A 23,125-nucleotide genomic window follows, 5' to 3' on the forward strand; every position below is an offset into this window, starting at 1 on the left:
GGCTCTGGATACCAACTGATGCAGGTAGAAGCGTGAAATATATTTGATACTGATAAATATACGAACTCCGTTGATAACCACTGTATACCGGAATATATACAATAAGGGTTAATTCGTTGATTCACTCATGAATACCGGAAGAGCACCGCGAGAAGAGAACAATCACACCCTCTACATTTTAACTCTCAATTCGACTGCCCTAAAACATAAATAAAACTCCTATTTATAATAAAACCCTAAACATCTAAAAGGAAACAAACTAACTTGACCAACAAGACAATTCAATAATTAAAGGGATTGTTCCCTTCTCGCGGTGTTCTTTCGGTATTCATGAGCGAATCAACGGAGTAACCCTTATTGTACGTATTCCGTTATACAGTAGTTATCAACGGAGTTCGTATATTTATTAAGGGAAATGTGACACCCAAATCCAATTTAAATTTTAATGAAAACGCACGCGGAAAAATCATGACAATAAATAAATATTTAATGTGAAAATAGAGAAATAAATATTTAAAATACTTGACTGGTGGACGTCGCCAACCACCAAATAATTCCTGCGGAATTACCAAAATAAATTAGTATAATGGTAATCAGGGTCGATTCCACAGAGAGCAGTTAAAAACCATTCAAATCCCTAAATCTATAAAATCGGTGATGCCACCACGCCTTAATTTTAGGAAGAATTAATTAAACTAAGAATGCAAAATTAATCAAATAAAATACTCTTGAATTAAATCAATAAAAAAAGGGTAATTCGGCTCAAATAAATCCACACTAATTCAAAGCTCTGATCATCGACGCAAAGATTAATTAATTCCTACTAACCAACAAGTTATAGGATACCGTGAAATGCAACGGACGTACGTACCCCAATTCCTACTTACTGTGTCGATAAACAGCTGGAGACGCCAGACCTGCTTATTTCCCTTATTAAAATATAACCTAGCTGGAGACGTCAGACCTAGATTTAATATTCTAATAGCATTAAGATGAAGGAACCCAATTTAGACCAATTATCCTAGATACGCTAGTAATAATTAATCCACCAATTAATTTCTACTACGAACATGGTAGTTTTATCACTAATCAGCCCTATTCCAACAATTACGGATTGGAGGTGCTAATTGACTGTAATGCAATTAAATCTAAGTTGATCAGGCTTAAATAAAATCAGAATTATCTTTAAACCCTAGGAATTAATCGGAATCAATAGGAACCAATTTTATGCTCAATTAGGTCTCACAGATTAATAAATTAGTGTTTCATTATTCTCGCCGAATTAAAAGAATTAGCTACTCATAATTAAAACTAGAACAATCAAATAATTCAAAGCAACATCGAACAATAAAAATAAAATAAATTGCAATTGAAATAAATAAGAGATCACCACTTGAATTAAAACAATGAAAGAAAACTCGTCTGCCTTGTCTTGCCTAGAGCCGCCACTCACCAAAATCCCAAGAACAACAATTAAATTCAACCTAATAAGCTAAAATCAAAAAAACGTGAATTGCTTGAAATAAAAGTAATCAAAGGTGTCCCTAACTCAAAGTCAACTCCTAATATATATAGGTCTAGAGGTGGCAGCTAAATCAAAAAGAAATTAACTAATTTAAGGGATTAGAATCCCTAAGGCACTGCTAACTACCTCCATAAATGGACTGCGGCCCTTAATCAAAATGAGACCTCAAAATATAATTAAAAAGAAGAGTTTTGGGCTAAATAAATTCTAGACAATTAATTCTAAGCCCGATCTCCAAACTTCTTCTTCACAGTCCATCATCTTCGTCAAATTCATGTCAATTTCATCCAAAATCTCGACTTCCTACGATTTCTTCCATCCACAAGATCCATCTCCAATTTTGCTCAATTCCTACATCCAAAATATCGCAAACCATGTAAAATCACATAAAATCATAGCAAACACACACTAAACTAGGTAACTAAAATACAGACATCATTGACTAAACACATCATTTTTAAGTAAAACTAAATTTAAAATATTTGATTCGTCATTCGACCTTCCACGCGCCTCCGACCTTTAAAACCTGAAAATGTTAAATATGGGATGAGTATACAGGGTACACTCAGTGTGAGAACATGCAATCATTGTTGACAAACATGGTTTTCGTACCTCAATATCGCATGAATTGTTGTCATTTTCCCCCATGAATTGATTGCTAATATGTGTTTGTATCCCAATTTTGAGTTTTGTTGAGTTTTAATTCCTTGGTGTAGTTTTGGAGTGATTTCAGGGAAAATCAAGAATTAATTGGAGGATTTTGAAGACATGAGATCGAAGTACGTCTCGAGAGGAATCCGTGAACGCAAACGGCGACCAAATCCGAGTCCGGACGAGGGAGAACGGAGCAAAACGAGCGGACTGTGCAAAACGCCCAGTACCCCGCGGTCACCACCCGCGGCCGCGGGGTAAGACCGCGGGTCAGCTGTTCCCGACTCAGGAGACACCCGCGGTCACCAACCGCGGCCGCGGGGCGGGACCGCGGGAAAAGGGCGGGGCTCCCCCAAATGGACCCCAAACGCGATTTTAGCCTCAAAACTCCATTTTTCTCTTCCTTTCCCCATTCATTCACCACACACACCCACTTCATCTTCCCCAACTCTCCAATCCCAAACCCTAGCCTCCATTCTCTACCATTTTTTCTCTCTTCCACACACAAAAACAACACCAAAATCAAATAAAGAAGGGGAAGACTTGGAAAGGAGCTCATCAAGACTACATGATTGAAGATCAAGATTATAAGATTTGTCTATGAATCTCTATCTCTCTATATCTTTATTTATGTTTTCTTATGACTTGAGATTTTCTTTTATTATGAATATGCTTGGCTAAAATCTCTTATCTTAGGGATTAGATTAGATGGATTTGTAATGGATTGATTTCTTTGTTCAATATATATCTTGATTGTGCTTATTGTTATCTTTTCAAGTCCTAGATTTATCTCTTGTATGATTGGTTGGCCACCTTTTGTGCATTTCTAATTTGTGATTTGAATCGGGAGAGGATAATTACAATAGATTAGGAGTTTGATACATATCATCTCAATAAACCGGGAGGTTGAGAGGTGGGTGAGGGCTTGTTGATCTTTTGTGCTCTTGGGAGTTATAGGTTAGAAATTGATCGGGGACGGCAATTATGACCCGTAATCTACTGTTTTAGTCGTCCGGGAGGGGGCTAAAACTAGTGGGGAGATCGCCCTAAATAAGTAGGCCATATCAAGATTTATATTGATTTAGATTGAAGTTCATTACGATCCATCGAAATCTAGTCCCTAGGATAACTTTCATTCGAGTCATTCCCCAATTTATTAACTAAGTTTATCTTGTTGTTATTTTATTTACTTGCTTTATTTAGCTTTGTTTTAGTTCTCAATATCTCTTCATCTTTGGTTTGTCTAAATAGATTGAAAACAACTTATTAATAATATTTAGAAGTTTGAATTCACCAATCCTTGTGGGATACGACCTTGCTTCCCTATGTTGCAACTACACCGTATACTTGCGGCGTGGTAAAAATAATAGCGAACAAGTTTTTGGCGCCGTTGCCGGGGATTGGTTGAGTTTTTACTTTTGATATTGTGAAAAGTTGTTTTTATCTAATTTAGATATTGTTTTTATGTTTGTTTATTTATATGTTTATTTATTTTTGTTAGAGAAAATTGCTCCACAACCGTAAAAGCGGCACCAAAAATGGATGATGGAAGGAATGAGTTGGTTGAGCAACTCCAACTACAATTGGCGTTGATGCAACTTAAGTTGCGTGTTTTGGAAGCCAAAAGAAATTGTAGGCAACCAATGATCCAAAAAGCCTTCCAACCAACACCTTCCTATGGTGAGTATTATGACATGAGGTGCAATGCCATGGAGTGGCAATCACCATTGGAGTATGAGGACCATTTCAATAGTTGGAATTATGAAATTTCTTATTCCACTCAAGAAGGCTTCCAAGGGGGAAATCAATACTATCAAGAGGAGAAATCAAATTCAAAAGACGATCTCCTTCAATGCTTCATAGCTACACAAGCTTGGATAGAAAAAAGTCTAGCAAAATCGGAGGTTATGCTAGAAGAGCAAAGAAGGTCTTTGGCTACCACTATGGAAAATCAAAAGCGAATTGATGATTTGTGCATGGCCATTAGCCTACAAAATGAAGCCTTGTATGAGGAACCAATGCCAATGCTAAGTGAAGAGCCTCAAGAAGTTGAAGAAGAGTATGAAGAAGATGAGGATCAATTCTCCAAACCCCTTGAAGTCGAGAGCCCAACTTTTCCAACACAACCTCTATAATTCCAAAAGGATGAAGATTTCACAAGTTTTAAAGAATGCAAAGTCAAAAATTTTGTCGATCCTTACCTCAACACGGGCGATTCTATGAAGGCTTGCTTCTTTAACTTTTATTTATCTTCATCTTTTGATTTTCACTTTGATTTGTCTAATAAGGAATTGTTTGAGTGTGGTGGTACTCTAGATGGTGAACGAGATTACCATGACGCCCGGGATGTCTCAAGAATTGCAAAGCCACCATATTTTTGGGTCGCGGTGGATGGAGCATGCAAATTTGATGAGAAATGGCCACCACCTAAGCCTCCACCTCGTTTGTGAGTACGAGACAAGTAACCATTTTCTCCTTCATCCAAACTTATTTCTCCTTTGTGTGAAATAAGTTTGGGGGGAGGGTGAAGATGGGTTACTTATCTCGTTTATCCGTTGTTTATTTATTTAGTTAGTTTAGTTTTCGAATAATGAGATTTTGTCTCTGTTTTTGAGCTTTTCCTTGTCTTTTGTTTTTGAGCTTGATTGTTGAAAAACATGAGTTGGATGAAATGTGTGTTGGGCTTATGATATGAATGTTGCTTTTGAAAAGAAATTGTGTGTATCACTTGTGGATTATGCATGAAAAGTTTGAACTTGTGACAAGTGAGTTAAATGTTTTGCCTCCAAGAACTTGATAATGAGCTTGTAAGATTTGAGCCATTGATTGTCATATTATCACAATCTCATTTTGTTCTTGAGTGTAAATCGATTGAGCATGTATGTTGGTCTCTAGAACTTGCCATGAGTCCTCTCTTGAAAATAAAAGTAGATGTGTTGTTAATATTGAAGTGATTTAAGGCCATCTTTGTTAGCCACTTGACCCCAATTGTGCCAAATTCTCATATGATCCTAGTTTACCCCTTTTGTGCCTTGTAGCCTTTCTTTGAATGAACCAATGATAAAGGGGTAGAACTTAGAGTGTTAGTGGTTGCTTTGATGAAGAAAAAAGTTTGGGAAATGATTGAAATTGCTTATCAAGCTTTGATTGTGTGAAAATCACTAATCCCCTATGAGCTCAAAAAGAAAAAGAAATGAAAATGAATGTGAATAAAAGAGCATAAAGGGGAGTGATTTGCCTTTTGAATCATAGCCATGATAGATATCACTAAGGATGAAAAGATGAAATGTAGGGATTTTGGTTTTTGATTGATAAGAGAAATGGTGAAGTTGATTTGTTCATTGTGATTGATGGATTGTGGGATGAGTCACTTTGCCTAAAAAACTACTCACCTTACCAAAGAGCCCTCATTACAACCCAATGAAAGCCCTTTTTGATCTCTATTTATAATACATTGAAGCATAGAGAGTTAGGACAAATGGCAAGCCTATGGTAGATTGCATGCATTGTTTCGAATTGAGTGTAAACACGTCCATTCTAAACACTTGAGAGTCGAGTGCATCATTGAAACATTCACCTTGTGAGGATTCAAGCTTGGAGGCTATAATGTTGAACTTACTATCACTTGTGACTTCTTGAAATGCATATCTACTTGTGATACACTAGTGAAATATTTTGAAAAAATTGAAGCCCTTGAAATGACACCAATTCATTCTCACATGTTTGTTATCTTTTATTTCTCTTCTCTTTGTTGTTTGGGGACAAACAACGCTTTAAGTTTGGGGGGGTTGACAAACATGGTTTTCGTACCTCAATATCGCATGAATTGTTGTCATTTTCCCCCATGAATTGATTGCTAATATGTGTTTGTATCCCAATTTTGAGTTTTGTTGAGTTTTAATTCCTTGGTGTAGTTTTGGAGTGATTTCAGGGAAAATCAAGAATTAATTGCAGGATTTTGAAGACATGAGATCGAAGTACGTCTCGAGAGGAATCCGTGAGCGCAAACGGCGACCAAATCCGAGTCCGGACGAGGGAGAACGGAGCAAAACGAGCGGACTGTGCAAAACGCCCAGTACCCCGCGGTCACCACCCGCGGCCGCGGGGTAAGACCGCGGGTCAGCTGTTCCCGACTCAGGAGACACCCGCGGTCACCAACCGCGGCCGCGGGGCGGGACCGCGGGTCCCCTGAGCATCCCCCACGTTTGAAGGCCGCGGACGCGGGCCGTGACCGCGGGAAAAGGGCGGGGCTCCCCCAAATGGACCCCAAACGCGATTTTAGCCTCAAAACTCCATTTTTCTCTTCCTTTCCCCATTCATTCACCACACACATGACAAACATGGTTTTTGTACCTCAATATCGCATGAATTGTTGTCATTTTCCCCCATGAATTGATTGCTAATATGTGTTTGTATCCCAATTTTGAGTTTTGATTCCTTGGTGTAGTTTTGGAGTGATTTCAGGGAAAATCAAGGATTAATTGGAGAATTTTGAAGACATGAGATCGAAGTACGTCTCGATAGGAATTCGTGAGCGCAAACGGTGACCAAATCCGAGTCCGGACGAGGGAGAACGGAGCCGAACAAGCTGACTGCGCATAAAGCCCAAGCACCCGCGGTCCGGGCCGCGGCCACGGGCCCGACCGCGGGCCTCTGCTCCAAAATTGCCCAGTAACCCGCGGTCCGGGCCGCGGCCACGGGCCCGACCGCGGGCCTCTGCTCCAGAGCAGTCCAGAACGTTTTTTACAGTCACCCGCGGTCCGAGCCGCGGCCGCGGCCCATGACCGCGGCCTCCCCTGCTTCCAGCCGCGTTTTCAACCGCGGTTCATGCCGTGACCGCGGGGAAGAGGCGGGGATCCGCCTTTTGGTGGGCCCAGACGTGATTTTTAGCCCAAAACTCCATTTTTCCCCTCTTTTCTCACATCATTCACCACACACACCCACTTCATCTTCCCCAACTCTCCAATTCCAAACCCTAGCCTCCATTCTCTACCATTTTTTCTCTCTTCCACACACAAAAACAACACCAAAATCAAATAAAGAAGGGGAAGACTTGGAAAGGAGCTCATCAAGACTACATGATTGAAGATCAAGATTATAGGATTTGTCTATGAATCTCTATCTCTCTATATCTTTATTTATGTTTTCTTATGACTTGAGATTTGCTTTTATTATGAATATGCTTGGCTAAAATCTCTTATCTTAGGGATTAGATTAGATGGATTTGTAATGGATTGATTTCTTTGTTCAATATATATCTTGATTGTGCTTATTGTTATCTTTTCAAGTCCTAGATTTATCTCTTGTATGATTGGTTGGCCACCTTTTGTGCATTTCTAATTTGTGATTTGAATCGGGAGAGGATAATTACAATAGATTAAGAGTTTGATACATATCATCTCAATAAACCGGGAGGTTGAGAGGTGGGTGAGGGCTTGTTGATCTTTTGTGCTCTTGGGAGTTATAGGTTAGAAATTGACCGGGGACGACAATTATGACCCGTAATCTACTGTTTTAGTCGTCCGGGAGGGGGCTAAAACTAGTGGGGAGATCGCCCTAGATAAGTAGGCCATATCAAGATTTATATTGATTTAGATTGAAGTTCATTACGATCCATCGAAATCTAGTCCCTAGGATAACTTTCTTTCGAGTCATTCCCCAATTTAGTAACTAAGTTTATGTTATTGTTATTTACTTTGCTTGCTTTAATTTAGCTTTGTTTTAGTTTTCAATACCTCTTGAACTTTGGTTGTCTAAATAGATTGAAAACAACTTATTAATAATATTTAGAAGTTTAAATTCACCAATCCTTGTGGAATACGACCTTGCTTCCCTTATATTGCAACTACACCGTACACTTGCGGCGTGGTGAAAATAATAGCGAACAAGTTTTTGGCGCCGTTGCCGGGGATTGGTTGAGTTTTTACTTTTGATATTGTGAAAAGTTGTTTTTATCTAATTTAGATATTGTTTTTATGTTTGTTTATTTATATGTTTATTTATTTTTGTTAGAGAAAATTGCTCCAAAACCGTAAAAGCGGCACCAAAAATGGATGATGGAAGGAATGAGTTGGTTGAGCAACTCCAACTACAATTGGCGTTGATGCAACTTAAGTTGCGTGTTTTGGAAGCCAAAAGAAATTGTAGGCAACCAATGATCCAAAAAGCCTTCCAACCAACACCTTCCTATGGTGAGTATTATGACATGGGGTGCAATGCCATGGAGTGGCAATCACCATTGGAGTATGAGGACCATTTCAATAGTTGGAATTATGAAAATTCTTATTCCACTCAAGAAGGCTTCCAAGGGGGAAATCGATACTATCAAGTGGAGAAATCGAATTCGAAAGACGATCTCCTACAATGCTTCTTAACTACACAAGCTTGGATAGAAAAAAGTCTAGCAAAATCGGAGGTTATGCTAGATGAGCAAAGGAGGTCTTTGGCTACCACTATGGAAAATCAAAAGCGAATTGATGATTTGTGCATGGCCATTAGCCTACGGAATGGAACCTTGTATGAGGAACCAATGCCGATGCTAAGTGAAGAGCCTCAAGAAGTTGAAGAAGAGTATAAAGAAGATGAGGATCAATTCTCCAAACCCCTTGAAGTCGAGAGCCCAACTTTTCCAACACAACCTCTACAATTCCAAAAGGATGAAGATTTCACAAGTTTTAAAGAATGCAAAGTCAAAAATTTTGTCGATCCTTACCTCGACATGGGCGATTCTATGAAGGCTTGCTTCTTTCACTTTTATTTATCTTCATCTTTTGATTTTCACTTTGATTTGTCTAATAAGGAATTGTTTGAGTGTGGTGGTACTCTAGATGGTGAACGAGATTACCATGACGCCCGGGATGTCTCAAGAATTGCAAAGCCACCATATTTTTGGGTCGCGGTGGATGGAGCATGCAAATTTGATGAGAAATGGCCACCGCCTAAGCCTCCACCTCGTTTGTGAGTACGAGACAAGTAACCATTTTCTCCTTCATCCAAACTTATTTCTCTTTTGTGTGAAATAAGTTTGGGGGGAGGGTGAAGATGGGTTACTTATCTCGTTTATCCGTTGTTTATTTAATTAGTTAGTCTAGTTTTTGAATAATGAGATTTTGTCTCTGTTTTTGAGCTTTTCCTTGTCTTTTGTTTTTGAGCTTGATTGTTGAAAAACATGAGTTGGATGAAATGTGTGTTGGGCTTATGATATGAATGTTGCTTTTGAAAATAAATTGTTGTGTTTCACTTGTTGATTTTGCATGTAGAGTTTGAACTTGTGACAAATGAGCTAAATGTTGTACCTCCAAGAACTTGAAAATGAAAATGAGCTTGTGAGAATTGAGTCTTTGATTGTCATACATTTACAATCTCATTTTGTTCTTGAGTGTAAATCATTTGAGCATGTGTGTTGATCTCTAGAACTTGCCATGAGTCCTCTCTTGAAAATAAAAGTAGATGTGTTGTTAATATTGAAGTGATTTAAGGCCATCCTTGTTAGCCACTTGACTTAAATTGTGTCCAAATTCTCATGCGATCCTAGTTTACCCTCTTTGTGCCTTATAGCCTTTCTTTGAATTAACCAATGATGGGTAGAACTTAGATTGTTAGTGGTTACTTTGATGAAAATGTATGGAAATGATTGAAATTACTTGTCTAACTTTGATTGAGTGAAAATCACTAGTCCCCTATGAGCTCCAAAAGAAAAGAAAAGAAAAAGAAAAGCAAAAAGAAATGTTGAATAAAGGAAGTATAAAGGGGAGTGATTTGCCTTTTGAATCATGATCTTGATAAGTATTCATAGGGTGAAAAAGAAGAAATGTGGGGATATTGGTTATTGATTGATTTGAAAAGAACAATGGTGAGTATGACTTATTCAATTTGGGAATTATATATGAGTCACTTTGCCTATAAACACCTCACCTCACCAAAGAGCCCTCATTGCAACCTAAAGAAAAGCCCTTGTTGATCATTATTTATAACACATTGAAGTATAGAGAGTTAGGATAAATGGCAAGCTTATGGTAGATTGCATACATTGTTTCAATTTGAGTGCAAACACGCCCAATCTAAACACTTGAGAGTTGAGTGCATCATTGAAACATCCACATTTGTGAGGATTCAAGCTTGGAGGCCATAATATTGAACTCTTCATCACTTGTGATTTCTTGGAATGCATTTCTACTTGTGATACACTTTTGAAAGATTTTTTGAAAAATTTGAAGCCCTTGAAATGACACCAATTCATTCTCACATGTTTGTTATCTTTTATTTCTCTTCTCTTTGTTGTTTGGGGACAAACAACGCTTTAAGTTTGGGGGGTTGACAAACATGGTTTTTGTACCTCAATATCGCATGAATTGTTGTCATTTTCCCCCATGAATTGATTGCTAATATGTGTTTGTATCCCAATTTTGAGTTTTGATTCCTTGGTGTAGTTTTGGAGTGATTTCAGGGAAAATCAAGGATTAATTGGAGAATTTTGAAGACATGAGATCGAAGTACGTCTCGATAGGAATTCGTGAGCGCAAACGGTGACCAAATCCGAGTCCGGACGAGGGAGAACGGAGCCGAACAAGCTGACTGCGCATAAAGCCCAAGCACCCGCGGTCCGGGCCGCGGCCACGGGCCCGACCGCGGGCCTCTGCTCCAAAATTGCCCAGTAACCCGCGGTCCGGGCCGCGGCCACGGGCCCGACCGCGGGCCTCTGCTCCAGAGCAGTCCAGAACGTTTTTTACAGTCACCCGCGGTCCGAGCCGCGGCCGCGGCCCATGACCGCGGCCTCCCCTGCTTCCAGCCGCGTTTTCAACCGCGGTTCATGCCGTGACCGCGGGGAAGAGGCGGGGATCCGCCTTTTGGTGGGCCCAGACGTGATTTTTAGCCCAAAACTCCATTTTTCCCCTCTTTTCTCACATCATTCACCACACACACCCACTTCATCTTCCCCAACTCTCCAATTCCAAACCCTAGCCTCCATTCTCTACCATTTTTTCTCTCTTCCACACACAAAAACAACACCAAAATCAAATAAAGAAGGGGAAGACTTGGAAAGGAGCTCATCAAGACTACATGATTGAAGATCAAGATTATAGGATTTGTCTATGAATCTCTATCTCTCTATATCTTTATTTATGTTTTCTTATGACTTGAGATTTGCTTTTATTATGAATATGCTTGGCTAAAATCTCTTATCTTAGGGATTAGATTAGATGGATTTGTAATGGATTGATTTCTTTGTTCAATATATATCTTGATTGTGCTTATTGTTATCTTTTCAAGTCCTAGATTTATCTCTTGTATGATTGGTTGGCCACCTTTTGTGCATTTCTAATTTGTGATTTGAATCGGGAGAGGATAATTACAATAGATTAGGAGTTTGATACATATCATCTCAATAAACCGGGAGGTTGAGAGGTGGGTGAGGGCTTGTTGATCTTTTGTGCTCTTGGGAGTTATAGGTTAGAAATTGACCGGGGACGACAATTATGACCCGTAATCTACTGTTTTAGTCGTCCGGGAGGGGGCTAAAACTAGTGGGGAGATCGCCCTAGATAAGTAGGCCATATCAAGATTTATATTGATTTAGATTGAAGTTCATTACGATCCATCGAAATCTAGTCCCTAGGATAACTTTCTTTCGAGTCATTCCCCAATTTAGTAACTAAGTTTATGTTATTGTTATTTACTTTGCTTGCTTTAATTTAGCTTTGTTTTAGTTTTCAATACCTCTTGAACTTTGGTTGTCTAAATAGATTGAAAACAACTTATTAATAATATTTAGAAGTTTAAATTCACCAATCCTTGTGGAATACGACCTTGCTTCCCTTATATTGCAACTACACCGTACACTTGCGGCGTGGTGAAAATAATAGCGAACAACACACCCACTTCATCTTCCCCAACTCTCCAATCCCAAACCCTAGCCTCCATTCTCTACCATTTTTTCTCTCTTCCACACACAAAAACAACACCAAAATCAAATAAAGAAGGGGAAGACTTGGAAAGGAGCTCATCAAGACTACATGATTGAAGATCAAGATTATAGGATTTGTCTATGAATCTCTATCTCTCTATATCTTTATTTATGTTTTCTTATGACTTGAGATTTGCTTTTATTATGAATATGCTTGGCTAAAATCTCTTATCTTAGGGATTAGATTAGATGGATTTGTAATGGATTGATTTCTTTGTTCAATATATATCTTGATTGTGCTTATTGTTATCTTTTCAAGTCCTAGATTTATCTCTTGTATGATTGGTTGGCCACCTTTTGTGCATTTCTAATTTGTGATTTGAATCGGGAGAGGATAATTACAATAGATTAGGAGTTTGATACATATCATCTCAATAAACCGGGAGGTTGAGAGGTGGGTGAGGGCTTGTTGATCTTTTGTGCTCTTGGGAGTTATAGGTTAGAAATTGATCGGGGACGGCAATTATGACCCGTAATCTACTGTTTTAGTCGTCCGGGAGGGGGCTAAAACTAGTGGGGAGATCGCCCTAGATAAGTAGGCCATATCAAGATTTATATTGATTTAGATTGAAGTTCATTACGATCCATCGAAATCTAGTCCCTAGGATAACTTTCATTCGAGTCATTCCCCAATTTATTAACTAAGTTTATCTTGTTGTTATTTTATTTACTTGCTTTATTTAGCTTTGTTTTAGTTCTCAATATCTCTTCATCTTTGGTTTGTCTAAATAGATTGAAAACAACTTATTAATAATATTTAGAAGTTTGAATTCACCAATCCTTGTGGGATACGACCTTGCTTCCCTATGTTGCAACTACACCGTATACTTACGGCGTGGTAAAAATAATAGCGAAAAATTGTCCACGTTAATAAAATGGAAACACATATGATCAAACATTCGTAACTGAAAGTCGCACGGTGGCATACCAAGGACCTTTCCGTCCTGGACCGATTCAGCCGGCCCCTGGCGACTGGTTGTGTAATGCCCCGCTCTTTTAAATATATATTAGATTAAACATGTGCATTAGTTATAAAATTCTTTTAATTATTTATTGTGACTATTTTATTCAGATAATATTATTTCAGCAAAAGTCTGTATAAGAGATACAGAGCTGCGATTTAATATTCAATCATGAATCAAACCAATAATTAAATTATTGGTTTAGCTACACGTTTGAGACCTTGCATTACCAGTTGATTGATTTAATCAATAGTATTAGAAATTTTAGATTTATAACCGAATTCATAAATCGTGTTATTTAAATTGAATTGCTAGAATTATAACTCGAGTTTATGTTAATAATAATTTTATTATTTCACGCTTTATATGTTTAGTACTAAGTCGCGAATTAATTTCGACTTTCACGTATTAAATCTCAAGATTGAGGATTTAATTTATATAAATACGACGAGTATTTATTAAACGAGAATTGGAGAATTATTACAGGAACTAGGAGAAACTAGATCACGGCACTACACGTATGTCTCGATTTTTCATCCAACACATCAATTCCTACACTATTCCCTTGTTAGTCAAAAAGTTGGTGCTAACAATTTGTCAAAAAAAAAGTTGGTGCTTTGCAGAAAAGTTTTGGATGCTTTGGACTAATGCGCATGATTTTTCAACCTTTGCTACAGTAACACTATTCCAGTTTTGCCTATAAATTGCTAGGATTCGCAGCAGTTTAAAAACACACCAAAGCAGAAAATACTTCTTTCTGTTAGAGAGAGCAAGAGTAAGTTGAAGTAAAATCTCAAATACGAGAGTTTGAGGGTTTGAGACAAAAGCTTAGTAAGAAGCTTTTGGTGTGAGAAAATTAGATAGTAATTTTCTCGGGGTATAACGGGTTGTGAGTTGAGTGTTGTGAGTGTTGTAAACACTGTATATTTTTTCTCCCTTTGTTAAATAGAAGTGCAGCAAGAGGTGTGAGGCAAGAGAAAGTTTAGAAGAATTTTTTTTAAAATTTCTTACTTGCAAGAGCTCAAGTGAGCTCCCTTCGCCGGGCTGTTTCTTCGCCGACCGGCCACTAGGCTCTGAACCGAGAACGTGTACTCGTTCCTCCATCTTCAGGCTACCAAACCCAACAATCGAAAGGCCGAAGCCTTCTCTATATTTTCCTGACCAAAGGCCGCAATATCCTTCGGCAGCCAACGTCGAATTCCCGACTTAGCCACCGGCCAACTTACGGCCTTCGTTTCTCACTATCCTTACGACGAAAAAGGATCGAGAAACCACCGTTGTGTAGCCTGATCTACCTCGCACGAGGAAAACTAAGTCGTAGACCTTCGCGGCTAAACACCATCGCGGAACGACGACCGGAAAACCCCCGACGGACAACTTCCATTAGTGCTCACTTGGACAAGGGTAAGTTGACGCCCTTATTTCGATGCATTCCCGTTTCTATTATATTATGGGAAATTTCTGGGGTATAGATGGGAGTGTGGTGAATATTTGTTCAAAGTTTCATGTTATTTGAACTTCGTTTACTACCCTTTTAAAATTTGAGAAGTCTACTGCCAGTATCTGCTGAAACTGTCGTGAGGCAGATGATTAGGGTAATTATTTCAGTAACCATATGTTGATATTTAGCTCTCAAATTTTTATTGTATGAAGATATATGTGTTAGATATCTACATATAAAATTTGAGCTCATTCAGGTAACGTTTGCTATTTTTTCAAAAATCTGGACTTTCAGTTGGCAGAAACTGCCGAATCTGGTAGGCGATGGGAAAATCGCTATATCTCTTAAACTACTTGGAGTTTTTCAACATATTTTTTTTTCAATTAAACTAGACTCAAAGAGGTTTCTATTGATATAAAATTCGACTCCATACGAGTTCGGAGTAAAAGCAGTTTATTAGTTGAAGTTGAATCTATACAGTTTTGTTGAGATGGAAATGATTCAAAATAATTCCTATTAAGGATTTTAAAGTTTTATTGTTGATAAAATATCACTTTTAGATTATAAATGAGCTATTGATGTGTATATATATATATATTGGTGATTGGCATTATTAAATGGGGAAAAGGAAAACGTTTTATGTTTATAGAATTATTCTTTATTTATAATAGATAAATAAATGAATAATATAAAATGGAATTTCCTACATCCTCAAAGGTACATGAAATATTTTGATAAAGGAAGAACGATTGTATATGAGTTAGATATAGTCGTTTAAGGAAATATGGGTAGTTAGAAAAATGAGTGAATAGTGATTCACTGCATTTGTTGTTATCTTTTCTATTATTCACTCGAACACATGTTTTCGTGTTATCAAAGGTTCAAATAAACAAAAGCGTCTGAGTAACCTATCGCGCTAAGGAAAGAGAATCATTGTCTTAAGTAGCAATACACTGCAATCAGGTGGGCATTACTTTTACTATACGTATATAGAGATCCCCTACGTATCGTAGGCCTCTTATACGAATGAATGCATGAGATGATCTAACTGTTAATTTCAGTTTCATATATATCAAATGAGTTTAAATGTTACATTCAAGCAAGTTATTTCATGACAAAATCTTTGAGTTAAAGTTATTTCAAGTATTGTCTTGCCATAAAATGTTTCAATTTTAGTATGATATCTATCTGCTTTGGCTTTGCCAATGATGCAATCGAATTCGGGTCCTGAGCAGTTGATAGCTATCCTGCCAGGACTAGTGTACACCAGTGACCGTGAGTCATCTAGCGGGTTGGCCGGTCAAGTGACCGTGAGAGGTGGCCACCTCTCCGGCACACAGTTCCAGATATGATAGATTACAAGAGAACTTAGTCTGCAGACGAACTTTAAGAATCACAAATGAACTTAGTAAGCTTGGGCCTTTTTAGCGAAAAACTCCCTTGCTGTACTGTTTATGATGGCATGACAATTTACAGTTTTGAAGCATGTATTTTTTATACCTAGGCATACGTGCCCACTGAGTGCTTTTGTACTCAGCCCTGCATATGTTTTCTAAATGTGCAGGTTGAGCTGATGTGATGATGGTGCTGCAATGAGCGGAGTCTCCAGGGTTGTTAATAAATAGTTAACCTGTCTAGAATATGTCTTCATACATATGTCTAGCTACTTTCCGCTGCAAGATGTTGTTGATGTTATAGTATGTTATGTCATACTTTGAGTCTTAAGAGAATGGTTTCATATGATGTATAACTTGATTAATGATATTAATTAAGTTTTATGCTGTCTTTCATAGACTATTTTCAATTGAGTATTCATGAATAAAAATGACGAGTTTTATTTTTTTTTTTTTTTTTTGATCAGTAAAGTAAAAATTTTATTAAAAGAAAAGGGATCAAGGCATCAGGAATGCCAATCAAAACAACAAAACAAGTTTGAAATCTTTGGAACACCAAGAAGTAAAAGTAATTCCTAACTCCACGATTTTGTACGCCTCGTTCCAACTCCAAAGTCTCCCCTTAATCTGTAAAACAAGTCTATCAATATCCCAAGCCTTGTCCCGAAAACGACTACCATTCCTGCTTTCCCAGAGCAACCACACTGTTCCCACCCACAAAGCTTTAAGCAGTCTTCTTTCTCTCTTCTTTTTTCCAGCCGCAATGAAAGAAATGAAGTGTTGAAAAATACCTCTCGGATTTGCCGTTTTGATGTCAAGCCATTGAAAGATCTGGTCCCACACTGCCGCTGCTTTCGGACAAAAGAGGAACAGGTGTTCCGTCGTTTCCTCACTAGAAACACAGGCATTGCACCATCTCTCCTCCACGCTGATCTGGACATTTCTTCTACTCAGATTATCACATGTTGCCAATCTGTTTCTAAGACACCTCCATGCCGTCACCTTGGCTTTATTTGGTGTTGGGGCCTTCCAAACCTTTGCCATCTCCAAAGGTAAAACTTGTTGCTCCTCTCTTATTTTTGCCACAATTTCATATGCCGACTTGATTGTGAAGCATCCATCTGGTGTCGCCTTCCAGTTCCATCCGTCTATTACATCAACACAAGGAACAAAATCAGCTATAACCAACTGGAGATCCTCCGCAAACCCTTTCTCCCTCTCCCTTAACTCCCTCCTCCACTCCACCCTCCACACCCACGACCCTCCCTCCCAAAATCCGCTTTCACCAACCAGCCTTTTCTTGTTCAGACTCAAATTATATAATCTCGGAAACACAAACTTAAGGGGTTTGTCAACCGCCCACACATCCTCCCAAAAGCTGGTATCAAGCCCATCCCCAATTCTTCGCCTCAAATTATTGATGAACCACCGATCTCTCCTTCCTCCTTCCTTATCCACAATTTTCTGCCACCACCCTTTCTGTCCACCTCTTCCCGCCACCGAACATTCACCCCCTTCCCCCCACACTAGCCCCCCATAAATCGATTTGATCACCCTTACCCACAGAGCTTTCCCCTCCCCTAAAAATCTCCAGAGCCACTTACTTAACAGGACCTGATTAAACCAATCGATATTCCGAAACCCCAGACCTCCTGAATCCTTGTTTAGGCACAAGGCATTCCACTTGAACCAAGTGATACCCCCCGTCTGTGTGCCTCCTCCCCACAAAAATTTGGAGAACAGTGAATTAAGTTCCTTAATCACCGCTTTAGGTATGAAAGCGAGAGATAATTGATATACCGGAATGGATTGCAACACCGACTTGACTAGAGTAATTCGCCCTGCCAACGAAAGGTGTCTCTTCTTCCAGCTTGCCACTTTGTTTGAAACTTTTTCAATCAAAAACTTCCAATCTCCAACACCATTGCTGCGCCCCCCCACTTTAGTACCCAAGTAGTTGCACGGAAAGGAACCGATCTTGCACATGAGGAGCGATGCCCATCTCCTCTCAACTGCGTCATCCACTCCCACTGTCAGAAGACAACTTTTTTCGAAATTTACAGCTAAACCCGAGGCGAACTGAAAGAGAATCAGGAGTTTTTTTACGCTCTCCATATTCCTGTCATCTGCCTCCAACAAGAAGATAGTATCGTCCGCGTACTGTAGATGTGAAATGGGCACTTTATCCTTGCCAATCTTCGCCGGGACCAGGAACTGCCTCTCCGTTGCTCTTTCAATGAACTCGTTGAGGCCTTCCGCCACGATAAGGAACAGGAAAGGTGACAACGGGTCACCCTGTCTCAAACCTCTCTCCATTTTGAATTCTCCCGTCGATGACCCGTTCACCAATACACTTGCCATTCCAGATTCCAGACACCCTTTAATCCACTTCCTCCAAACTCCGTCAAAGTTAAGTCGATCGAGAAGCATATCCAAGAAATCCCATTGCACAGAGTCGTATGCTTTTGCGAAGTCAATCTTGAAGAAAATACGGCCCACTCTCTTCTTTTTTGCCTCAAAAATAGCTTCATTCAGGATAACCACCCCATCTAGGATGAAGCGACCCTTGACAAAAGCACTTTGATTATCGGAAATGATCGACCCCATAACCCTCTTCAATCTCTCAGCCAGGATTTTAGCCACAATTTTGAACAAGCTAGTGATAAGAGAAATTGGGCGAAAATCATCGAGCGACCCAGCCCCTTCTTTCTTCGGAATCAAAACAATAAAAGAGGCGTTACCACCTTTCGGTATTTTGCCGCTTTCATGAAATTCCTTCAAAACCTGGAGTAAGTCCTCTTTAACCACGTGCCACGCCGCTCTCCAGAATGTGAAGTTAAATCCATCGGGTCCCGGACTCTTGTCTCCACTACAGCTCCAAACTGCTTCTTTAATCTCGTCCAGATCAAAATCCCTGATCAGCCACTGCCTCTCGTCATTTGAAATTTTCCTCCTCATGAAGTCCAGGGGGAAATCGGGCATCAGTCGTTCTTTTCTTTTGAAAAAAGCTTCAAAATGATTCCTCACTCTTGCTTTAACCTCTTCCGGTTTAGATATCCACGAGTTATCAAAGAGCATTCCGCCAATCTCGTTTTTAACACGTCTCCCACGAATTGCCCTATGGAAAAAACCCGAATTAGTGTCTCCCTCTTTGAGCCATTTGATTTTGGCTTTCTGTTGCAGCATCATCTGTTTATTCTTCAGTTGAAGGGAGAGCAGGGCTTGAATCTCATTTCTCCTAATCACCTCTGATTCTTCAAGACCTCTCTGTTCATCCACCTTATCCTTCTCTTGAAGTTCCTTCTGAAGTTCTTTAATTTTGTGATCAATGTCACCGAACGATGTCCGATTCCACACCTTCAAGGCCTCTTTGAGTTTTTTCAGTTTCTCCTTAACCACAAAAAAGCTCCATCCCCCCACCTTAGTCCCTGTCCAAACCTGCTTGACCATCTCCTCGAACTCCGAATGATTCACCCATGCATTGAGGAACCGAAAAGGTCTTGGTCCCCAATCCTCCGATCTTGTAGTGAGAATAATCGGACAGTGATCCGAAATTGAACGTTGAAGTCCTCGTGCCGACGTCCGTTCCCAAGCAGCCAGCCAATTCTCATTAACGAGGAAGCGATCAATCTTACTCTTGCACTTTCCATTTGGTTTGTGCCAAGTAAACTTCCGGCCTTGAGTTTTAATTTCCTCCAAATCATTCTCCTGGATAAATTCTTCAAAACTTCTTGCATCAGCCGCGCCAAACGTCTCCCCACTGCCCACACGTTCATCCCTCCTCCTAACTGAGTTAAAGTCGCCCAAGATACAGACACTCCTATCCGTATTTTGTTCCACAATTGAGCTTAAGACATCCCACAAGATCCGCTTATCCCCTGTGTCTACTGGTGCGTACACGTTGATGATGCAACATAAAATATCACCCTCCTTGTACCTACCATTCACCACCACCGCCCCCGGTAAATCCCACGTACTAGAAGCTTCGAAAACCTCCCTATTCCACAAGCTTACAATTCCTCCTGCCCTTCCCTCCGAATTCCTAATCGCTCTGTCTGTATAATTAGACCCCCACCAAGATTTACAGAACAAATCCCTGAACACCTCCATCTTTGTCTCCTGCAAGCAACAAAAATCGATCTTCTGCCCTTTCACCAAATCAGTAACATCTCTCTGCTTCGCAACACTCCCCAAGCCCCGAATGTTATAAGATAACAAATTCATTAAACATTCCTCAAAATACTCCTAGCATTTACGCAAGAAAGAAAATTACCTTGCGCCTCAATCTGTCGAGCAACATCTTCATCTGGAATTTGACTTGAAAGCCCGATCTTCTTTCCAAAATCCCAGATCTGCTGACCTGAAATTTGCTCCCCCACTGTCGTCTCCTGCCCTTCTTCGTTCTCCCCCTCTCTTTCCTGCTCTGCCGCTTCCTCCCCCCTTCCATCAATTGGCTCTAAATCTGAAATGAAGTGTTCCCATTTCTCTTTCTCCCTGGCTCTATTCTTTTTCTTTTCTCTCCCTTTTTTTCCTTTTGAATTTTGTTCATCAAACCTTTTGCTTTGCTTTGAATACCTTTTGCTTTGCTTTGAACGACTTTCTTCCTCAGAGCTTAATATCTGAAGTTCGTTGACTTCGATCCTTTGCCCTTCCTCATTGCACGCCTTGTCCTCCACCACATTTTTGGCACCTTGACAATCACTGTACACGACTGAATCGGCTTCTTCCCTTTCCGGAATAGCGCTTCTATTCTCTCCTTGCGCTTGGGTCGACATTAAAGTATGACCTCCCTCATAAACGCTTCTTCCTGGCCCATCAACAGAATCACCAGTAAAGCCACCAATTGGACTTTTTTCCTGTACATTCTGAAAGTCGGTCCAATTCTGTTCCTCCAAAATCTGATTTGGACTTTGAAAAGCGTGGCAGTCCATCTGCCCATCCTTAACGAATGGCTGAGTCTCACCTTCGACCTCAACCAAATTCAAAAGCATTTTCGATCCTCCCTTCACCGCCCCCTCATAATTAGTTTCCTCAACAAACGTGTCTTCAACGGTTTGGATCAAAGGAGACGAAACGATGATTTCTTGGAGAACCGAAACATCACCATCCCTTTCACCACTCTCGTTCCGATCTCCGAAGGTTGCAGATGCCGGATCCATGGAGTCCTCCCCGCTCGTCCATCCCGAATCCGACCCCGAATCCTCGAGCTCCGACTCTCCGATCATGGAAGTGAAAGGATTCTCGTGAATTTCCTCAATGCGGAACGTGAACCTTGCTCCATTAATACAACACTCCGTCACTTGATCAATGGATCTAAGGCCCGTGGATATTTGAATCAAAGCAACATCCAATTTTTCTTTTTCTTTCGTCTTCTCATGCATCTTCAACACCCGACCGAACTTTGCAGTTGCCAACTCAAAGAAACGAGGATTCCATGCATGTAGTGGAATCCCTGCCCACCTCGTCCACACCACTCGTTGTTGGAACACATCCACAACGTTCCATTTCCTCTTCCATTGAAACCAGAACTCACTCCATTCATCCATCTCCGTTAAAACTTTTTCTGTTGGCGCGTCGCAGACACTACGAATCAACACCAAATTTCCTCCCATCGTCGTCACTTTCAGTTTGCCAGCACTTTCACTATTGATTTCCTCATTAATCTCTTCCCACAAGAACTCATCTTTGATGAAACCCGTGAAAGCTCCATCTAGCCATCGTGTTTCCTCATCCGAAGTTTTAAACTGAAGCAAATCTGAAAGTCCTGACTCTCCTTCTTTGGATCCAGTGAGTACCTCCTTAAAAGAAACCCCCATCATCCTTTTTGCGGCATGCACGAGCTTTGGCTTTTCCGGCTTTCTACCTGCGTCAGATTCTATTCCCTTCCCTTTACTTCCTTGGACCTTCACTTCTCTCTCGAATCTCGGTTTGAACACCCTAATTTTATAGCTCCCAATCCACAACTTATTCAACTGCACTAGCAAACCATCCCTATCTTCCACATCTTCGAAGCGAACAAAACCGAAAGGTTTCCCTTTTTTGTCTCTCTTTCTTGGACAAAAGATGTCTGTCGGTTCTCGCACGGAACCGAACTTTCTCCTCAAAAAATCGAAGCTACATTCTTCTGGAATGTTGTTGAAAAAGAATGTAACTCTTTTTGCTTCATTCTCGTCTCTTTCTTTCCAATGTTTCGAAAACCTTTGAGTCTTTTGGTTTAACTGCTTCTTCACCATCCCATCTTCTCCGGTCCTCACCACCCCTCGTCTCCTCACCTCTCTCCATACCTCATCTCCCATCTCTTAAATTGGAACTATTCTGCCATTATCATTTACCAACAATCTGTCATCACCATTCACTCAACTCCAACAACAACCAATCAGTTGAACACAATCGAGGTAATTTGCTATCTCGAGCACTCAATTCAGTTCGCATCCATATTTAGCAAGATCTGGGATGGAGGTGAAACTCACTCACTCGATTGGGAGGCGGCAGATCTGTTGCTGAGCACTGAACGGCATCTGAACGGCGGCTGGCGGTGCGCACGAAGGTCGACGGCTGAGCTCTGGCGATGCGTGCGAAGGTTGGCTGCTGGGCTTTGGCTTTGGTCAGCGGCTGGGCTCTGACTGTCTGAATCGACGAAAGCTTGAGAGTTGAGAGGAGACAACACTCTCAGATCTGTTATAGGAAGCGGCAGATCTGGGACGGCGGCTGAGCTCTGAACGGCGTCTGAACGGCGACTGGCTGTGCGCACGAAGGTCGGCGGCTGAGCTCTGTAACCTGACGGATCTCGGAAGAGGCGTGACTAGAGAAGAGACCGAAGGCAGTGCTGCTGCTGCACGGTCGGACTTCGGAGGCTCAGAGGTCGGCTGCACGGTCGGACTTCGGAGGCTCAGAGGTCGGAGCTGCGGCTTCTGGAGACTGGAGCTGCGGGGCCGGACTTCGGAGGCTCGGAGCTGACAACACTCTCGGATCTGTTATGGGAAGCGGCAGATCTGGGACGGCGGCTGAGCTCTGAACGGCGTCTGGACGGCGGCTGGCGGTGCGCACAAAGGTCGGCGGCTGAGCTCTGTAACCTGACGGATCTCGGAAGAGGCGTGACTAGAGAAGAAACCGAAGGCAGTGCTGTATTTGGGAGTTTCTTAGACTTAAGATGAGTAAGTTTTACGGCTATAAATGACGCCCCTTTTC

The 23,125-nt window shown here is 40.6% G+C and overlaps 1 long non-coding RNA gene across 1 annotated transcript in view; it reads right to left on the reverse strand.

Annotated features, from left to right (window-relative positions):
* Nucleotides 1-1,493: 1,493 nt before the first annotated feature.
* Nucleotides 1,494-23,125, reverse strand: part of LOC130988510 (uncharacterized) — a 32,112-nt gene continuing 10,480 nt past the window's right edge. Inside the window, exons 3-4 of the long non-coding RNA XR_009090124.1 lie at nucleotides 2,025-2,051; nucleotides 1,494-1,876 (exon numbers count right to left, since the gene is read on the reverse strand). This is a non-coding gene — a long non-coding RNA (uncharacterized LOC130988510). The remainder of the gene's footprint in view (nucleotides 1,877-2,024; nucleotides 2,052-23,125) is intronic.

Source organism: Salvia miltiorrhiza, chromosome 6, assembly GCF_028751815.1.
Source record: "Salvia miltiorrhiza cultivar Shanhuang (shh) chromosome 6, IMPLAD_Smil_shh, whole genome shotgun sequence".
In the NCBI taxonomy this organism is placed as follows: Eukaryota; Viridiplantae; Streptophyta; class Magnoliopsida; order Lamiales; family Lamiaceae; genus Salvia; species Salvia miltiorrhiza.